The sequence below is a fragment of the Gavialis gangeticus genome, unplaced genomic scaffold (assembly GCF_001723915.1).
Source record: "Gavialis gangeticus isolate Ggan-Ray unplaced genomic scaffold, GavGan_comp1, whole genome shotgun sequence".
In the NCBI taxonomy this organism is placed as follows: Eukaryota; Metazoa; Chordata; order Crocodylia; family Gavialidae; genus Gavialis; species Gavialis gangeticus.
Genome location: NW_017729024.1, coordinates 84,194,298 through 84,200,424, shown reverse-complemented (window position 1 = coordinate 84,200,424; position 6,127 = coordinate 84,194,298).

Sequence of the window (6,127 nt, the reverse complement as noted above, 5' to 3'; positions counted from 1 at the left end):
ATGACTCCAAGATCCCTTTCTGCCTCTGTGCTGATGAGAAGGGAGTTTCCCAGCCTATAGGTATGCTGCTGGTTCTTTCTCCCTAGGTACAGTACCCTGCACTTGTCACTATTGAATCTCATCCTGTTCTCCTCCACCCACCCCTGTAACCTGTCCAGATCTAGTTGTAGCCTGTCCCTCCCTTCTAGCATGCCCACCTCTCACCACACCTTAGTGTCATCCATGAATTTGAACAAGGTGCTTTTCACCCCGTCATCCAAGTCACTGGTAAAGATGTTGAACAATATGGGCCCAAGGACCAAACCCTGGGGAACCCCACTGCCCACATCCCTCTAGGTCAAAAATGACCTGTCCACCATCATTTTCTGGGTGTGGTCCTCCAGGCAATTTGTGACGCATCTGACTGTGTAGGCACCAACACCACAGTCACCTAATTTTTAAATGAGAATGGGGTGAGAGACAGTGTCAAAGGTCTTCCTAAAGTCTAGAAAGACTACATCCACCACGACACCTGCATCCAAGGATTTTGTGACCTGATTGTAAAAGGCAATTAGGTTGGTCTGAAAGAACCTGCCCCTAATGAACTCATGTTGGTTGTCCCTGAGCATAATCTCCCCTGCTGGTCATTCGCCGATGTGGTCCTGGATAGTTTTCTCAAAGAGCTTCCCCAGGACTTAGCTTCCCCTATAGCTACCTGGGTCCTCCTTCCTCCCTTTTTTGAAAATGGGGAACACATTGGGCTTTTTCCAGTCCTCTGGCACCTGGCCAGAGAACCACAAGAGCTCATAAAGCTGTGACAGGGGCCCTGCACTGACCCCTTCCAATTCCCTCAGAATCCTGGGGTGGAGATCATCTGGACCTGCTGATTTAAACATTTCCAGCCCCACCAGAAGTTCCCTAAGTAGGTCCTCCCTGACCCTAGGCCTGGCAGTGCCTCCCCTGAGTCTGTCCAGAATCCTGGTGGGGGAGATGTCTGGGTCCCTGTTCAGAAAAATGAAGGCAAAGAATTCGTTAAAGAGGTCAGCTTTTTCATCTGGTGCAACCACCAGATTGCCAAGCATGTCTTGCAGGGACCCCACATTACCTGGTGCCTTCTTTTTACTCCCTATATATTCAAAAAAGGACTTCTTGTTATCTTTGATCCTGGTCGTTAGTCTTAGTCCTGTCTTTGCCTTAGCCTTCCTAACAGCCTCCCTACAGTCTCGAGCAATGGAAGTATAATCCTCCTTGGTGATAGCCCCTCCCTTCCACCAGTTGTACACCTCCTTTTTAGCTTTCAGACATTCCTGAATGCATTTGGTGAGCCATGGGGGATTTTGAGCACTCTTGCCCCCTTTGATTCACTTTGGGACTGTCACCCTTTGGGCTCGGAGGATCATCTCCTTAAGGAACACCCACTCATCTTGGACTTCCAACTTCCCCACCCTCCGGGGTCTCAGTGTCTCTCCTACTAATCTCCTTAACTCATTGAAATTGGCCCTTCTGAAGTCAAGAGCTACTGCCTTGCTGCAGGCCTTTGACACCCTGCACTGGATAGTGAATTCCAGTAAGCAATGAACGCTATCACCCAGGTGGTTGAGAACCCACAGTCCCCTCACCAGGTCATTGCCTGTGGACAGGACCAGATCCAGCAAGGCATTTCCCCTGGTGGGACTGTGCACCTCCTGTGTTAGGTGGAGATCCTGTATCTCAGCTAGGAACCTACATGATTGATCAGACCTGGCTGACTGCTCCTTCCAGCATATGTCTGGGTAGTTTAGGTCACCCATGATGACCACATCCCTTGACTTAACTGCCTCCATGAGCTGACCTGAGAATTCCCGGTCCAGCTCTTCCCCCTGGTTGGGTGGTCTGTAGTAGACACCCACCGTTAAGTCCCTTTCCCCATGACCCCCTTGTATTCTTACCCAGAGCACTTCAGTCTGCCCCTCCTCTGACCCCATCTTGTTTGTTGAGGACGTGTATTGCTCTTTGATGTAAAGCACCACACCCCATCTTTCCCCCCCATTCTATCCTACCTGTACAGTCTGTAGCCCCTAATGTTTACCACCCAATCATGGGTTGAATCCAACCAGGTTTCAGTGAGCCCTACTATGTCCAGGTTTTTGTTAGCTAGCAGGACAGCAAGTTCCTCCTGCTTGTTCCCCATACTATGAGCATTAGTGTAGAGGCATTTAAGCCCCCCAACCCCCTATGGCTTCCCCTGTATGGTTCCAAGTCCAGTTGAAGCTCCCTGCTGCAGCCACCAGGGACTATCCGAATCATCTAAGCTCTCTGAACCTTTTCCAAAGATTCAGAGAGCTTCAAATCAATTTGAGCCTTTTAATTGGTTCCCTGATTCAATTCAGATTCAGAGATTCAGTCACTGAATCGAGCTGAATCTTCTTCAAATCAGATCACCACCCAAAGCTTCACACAGCCCTACTGGCAAGGTATTGGTGGATATGTATACATGTGCCATTAATATGCAGCAACAAACTGCAGAGCTTATTTTTCTGCAGTTTATTGCTCCTGGGAAGCTCCCAGGTGCATGACTTATATGTGCAACCAGACTGTAGCACACCGAGCCAGGTTGCAGCAGCCCTGGCCAGCAAGAGACCCAGGGGGTCAGCCTGCCATCCCAGGGCCATTTCAACTGGGCTCATGACAATCCACTCCCACAAGTTGGTGCTGGATGATGAGCAGTGGGTACAGACCTTCTGCAAGTGGTGGGCCACCCTCTTGGACATCACTGCCCAGCTGACCCCCCAACACTGTACATCAGGATATCAGCATGCAGGCACTCCTCACTCCAGAGAAGTGGGTGACCACCACAGTCATGAAGCTAACTACTAGGGTTGTGCAAAATTTCACCAGCTGTTTTGCTTTGCCACTGTTTTGACTAATTTCAAACTCAAAACAGTGAAATTGAAATGAAATGAAGGGCTTTGAAACAGCCTTGAAACAAAATGAGGGTAGTCAAAACATTTTGAAACATTTCAAGTGTTGAAGCTGAAGTTAGCTTTGCCTTCAGGGAAACAGAAAGTTATGAGAGGGAGTGGGAGGAGGGGGGAAGGACTGCTCTCCTATTGACTGTGTAGCTGGCCAGTGACTGTGAACCTTCCCTGAGGTCCCTTTTAATCCCAGTGCTCTGGGGGGGGATGGAAAAACAGCATAAAAAGCAGCATTGTTTAAACTGGGCTACTTTCAGCCTTGGGGTCAGTTACTGGGCTATCTTGCAGAAGCCCAGCTGCGTTAGACAACAAAGGCTACATCCATTGATTTCCTACTTGCTAGCCTAGCAAGTGGGATTCAGCAACACCTTTTGCTTTCTTTGTATACCCTTTTATTTTATTATTATATTCATTGATTGATTCCTTTAAATGTATTCCTTCCCCAAAATCCTCTTTTTATTTAGTCTATTTTGATTCTTTTCAAATCTGTTCTCTCTCTCACAGTGTGCATTCCATTCTCTGTGCAGAGAAGCACAGCATAATTATATTGCATATTATACTATAAAATTTATATAGGAAAACACATACATACATTTATATATTTTTATTTTATTTATTACATAAATACATACAAACAAACATACATATATTACATAAATACACATACGTACAATTATCTTAATATCTACACATATTGCATAAATCAGATAAGTGAGAACATTACATCAGAAGAAGCAAGATTTTCCAGCTCAGCAAGGCAAAGACAACATACTATGAAACACACCATGAAACATGCTGGAAAGGCAGCTGGCAAGCCTTGAGGGAGGGGTGCAAGAGCGGGTAGAGGGAAAGCTGTAAGTCCCCCCCACCCCAACCTGAGGTGCAGCCTCTTAGCTACAACAACCAGGCATGAGGCTTCCACTAGTGCTACAGGAATCAAGGAGGGGGGAGAAGTGCCAGTGCCAGTGCCACTGCCTGTGCCTGAGTCTGCATCCCCTCCAAGAGCACCAGCCATAGACCCCTCCCCTCACTACCACCTTAATAACAAGCAGCAGCACCAGCATGACAGTCTCCTCCACCCCTGTTTCACTTCCCATGCTGAGCCTTCCAGTGCCAGAGGAAGAGCTGGATCTGAATCTGTGCCCTAGCAAGGGAAATTCTGGAGAAGGAGGGGGAATCATCTGAGTTTGTGCTCCACACCCCTCAAGTTTCCCATACAGCCAGGTCTTCTTCCCCAGAAGGCACTTCAGAGGAGGCTGAGGTAGAGGTTGCAGAGGCAAGCGGGTCAGCTGAGTCTGCTCCTCCTGTTGCTGTCCCTCTGCCTGCTGAGGGGGAAATTGTAGCATCCACACATGCGCCTGCACCCCACAAGTAAGCAGGTAGTGTGGTTTGGGATCATTTTGAGATGGCAGATGATCCCACATATGCTATCAGCCTGCACTACCAAAACAAAACAAGCCAGAGAAAGGGAACAAAACACATGATCACCACGGGGATGCTGATGCATCTCTGCAGGCACACCCTTCCCCCCGCCGCCTTGTTCTTGCTCCTCCTCATTCTGACACCAGTGGGATTGTGCCCAAAAGGAAGTCCCCCTCTTGCTCCAAAGCCCCCTTTCTCCCAAAGCAGAGGGAGGACACCCTGGAACAGTGGGGGAAAGGCAGACAGAAAGGGGGATGCATTGCAAGGGCAAGCAAGATCATCCACAGCAAGCATTGGGGAGATGCTTGCTCTGGATGGCCAGCACTTCTCCTTAGTTAAGTGGCCAGGGTTCTGGCAGCTCATGGCACTTGCGGCCCCATCCTATCAAGTGCCCACAAGCAACACCTTCAGCAGGACAGTGGTGCAATCCCTGTATGAGGCATGCAGAAAGTACTTGAGGGAAAAGCTGCACAAGGCAGGTCCGGAGGTGGCCTTACACTTCACCTCAGATATCTGGAGCAGCTGGGGTGGAGATCATGTATATCTCTCTCTCATAGGGCACTGGTGCAACCAGTCAGGCCATTGGTGGGCTCCCCTTCCAGCTGAGGTGATGGATGAGTCCCACAAGACAACAGAGATCATGGGGGCCATGAAACACTTGGTGCAAGGGTTGCTCATTGGGTAGGGCAAGCTCACCCATGGGTTCATGGTCACTGACAATGGGGCCAATATGGTCAAGGTGGTCCGTGATGCCAATTTTGTTGTCATCTGCTTTATGACACATAATTACACCTCATAGTCAGGGACGCTTTGGAGGGGGACAGGGCTGCTGGTGACAGTGCTAGCACCACCATCAAGCTCATTTCAAAATGTAAGAAGGTGGCAGGTTACTTCCACCAGAGCATCAAGGGGGGAAAGATGCTACAGGACAACTAACCAGAGCTGAACATCCCGAAGCACAAAATCATGCAGGATGTGGGGACTAGGTGGAACTCCACATAGCTGATGCTCAAGAGGCTGGTGTAGCAATGGAAGGCCATCCATGAGATGGCTTTGCTCAGGGAGACTGAGATCAGCAGCCCCCTTAAGAGAGCTGAATGGGATACCACCTCTCAGATCCTGGTGGTCCTGAAACCCTTCCTCAAGGCCACCAAAACCCTCAGCATTGACAATGCCCTCCTTAGCCAAATGATCCCCATAGTAAGGGAACTTGAGAGCCAAATGGAGAGCTTCCAGGGGATCAGTGTTTCTAGCTGGGGCAAGCTTTTGTCATCAGACCTGCAGGCATCAGTGAGACAGATGAAGAAGGGCATCAGGAAATGGCTTGATCCTTTGTGGTCCAGTACAGTCCATGTGCTGGCCACCACATGTGGCCCAAGGGCAAAGGGCAGTATATGCAGCAGCCAAAGCCTGAATCAGTGGACAGAGGTGCTGGTGAAGACAGTCAGGGAGACAGAACAGCAGAGGCAGGGGGACATGGAAGAGGAGGATCCACTGTCCCATGCTAGCACATAATCCACCAGCCAGTCTCCTCCTCCACCACAGGTGCTGCCGATGTGGGCCAAGGGCATGGCTTCCATGGTGGGGTCCAGAGGCACCAGGCCACACTATCAGGCAGGTAGTGCTCAGGCATTGGTGGCTGCCTATCTCACTGAGGATGTGGAGCCATTGCTGTGCGACCCCTTGGCCTACTGGGCCAGCCACAGTCAGATGTGGCTGGATCTGGCCATTCTTGCCCGGGAACACCTGTCCTGTCCACCAACCAGTGTTCC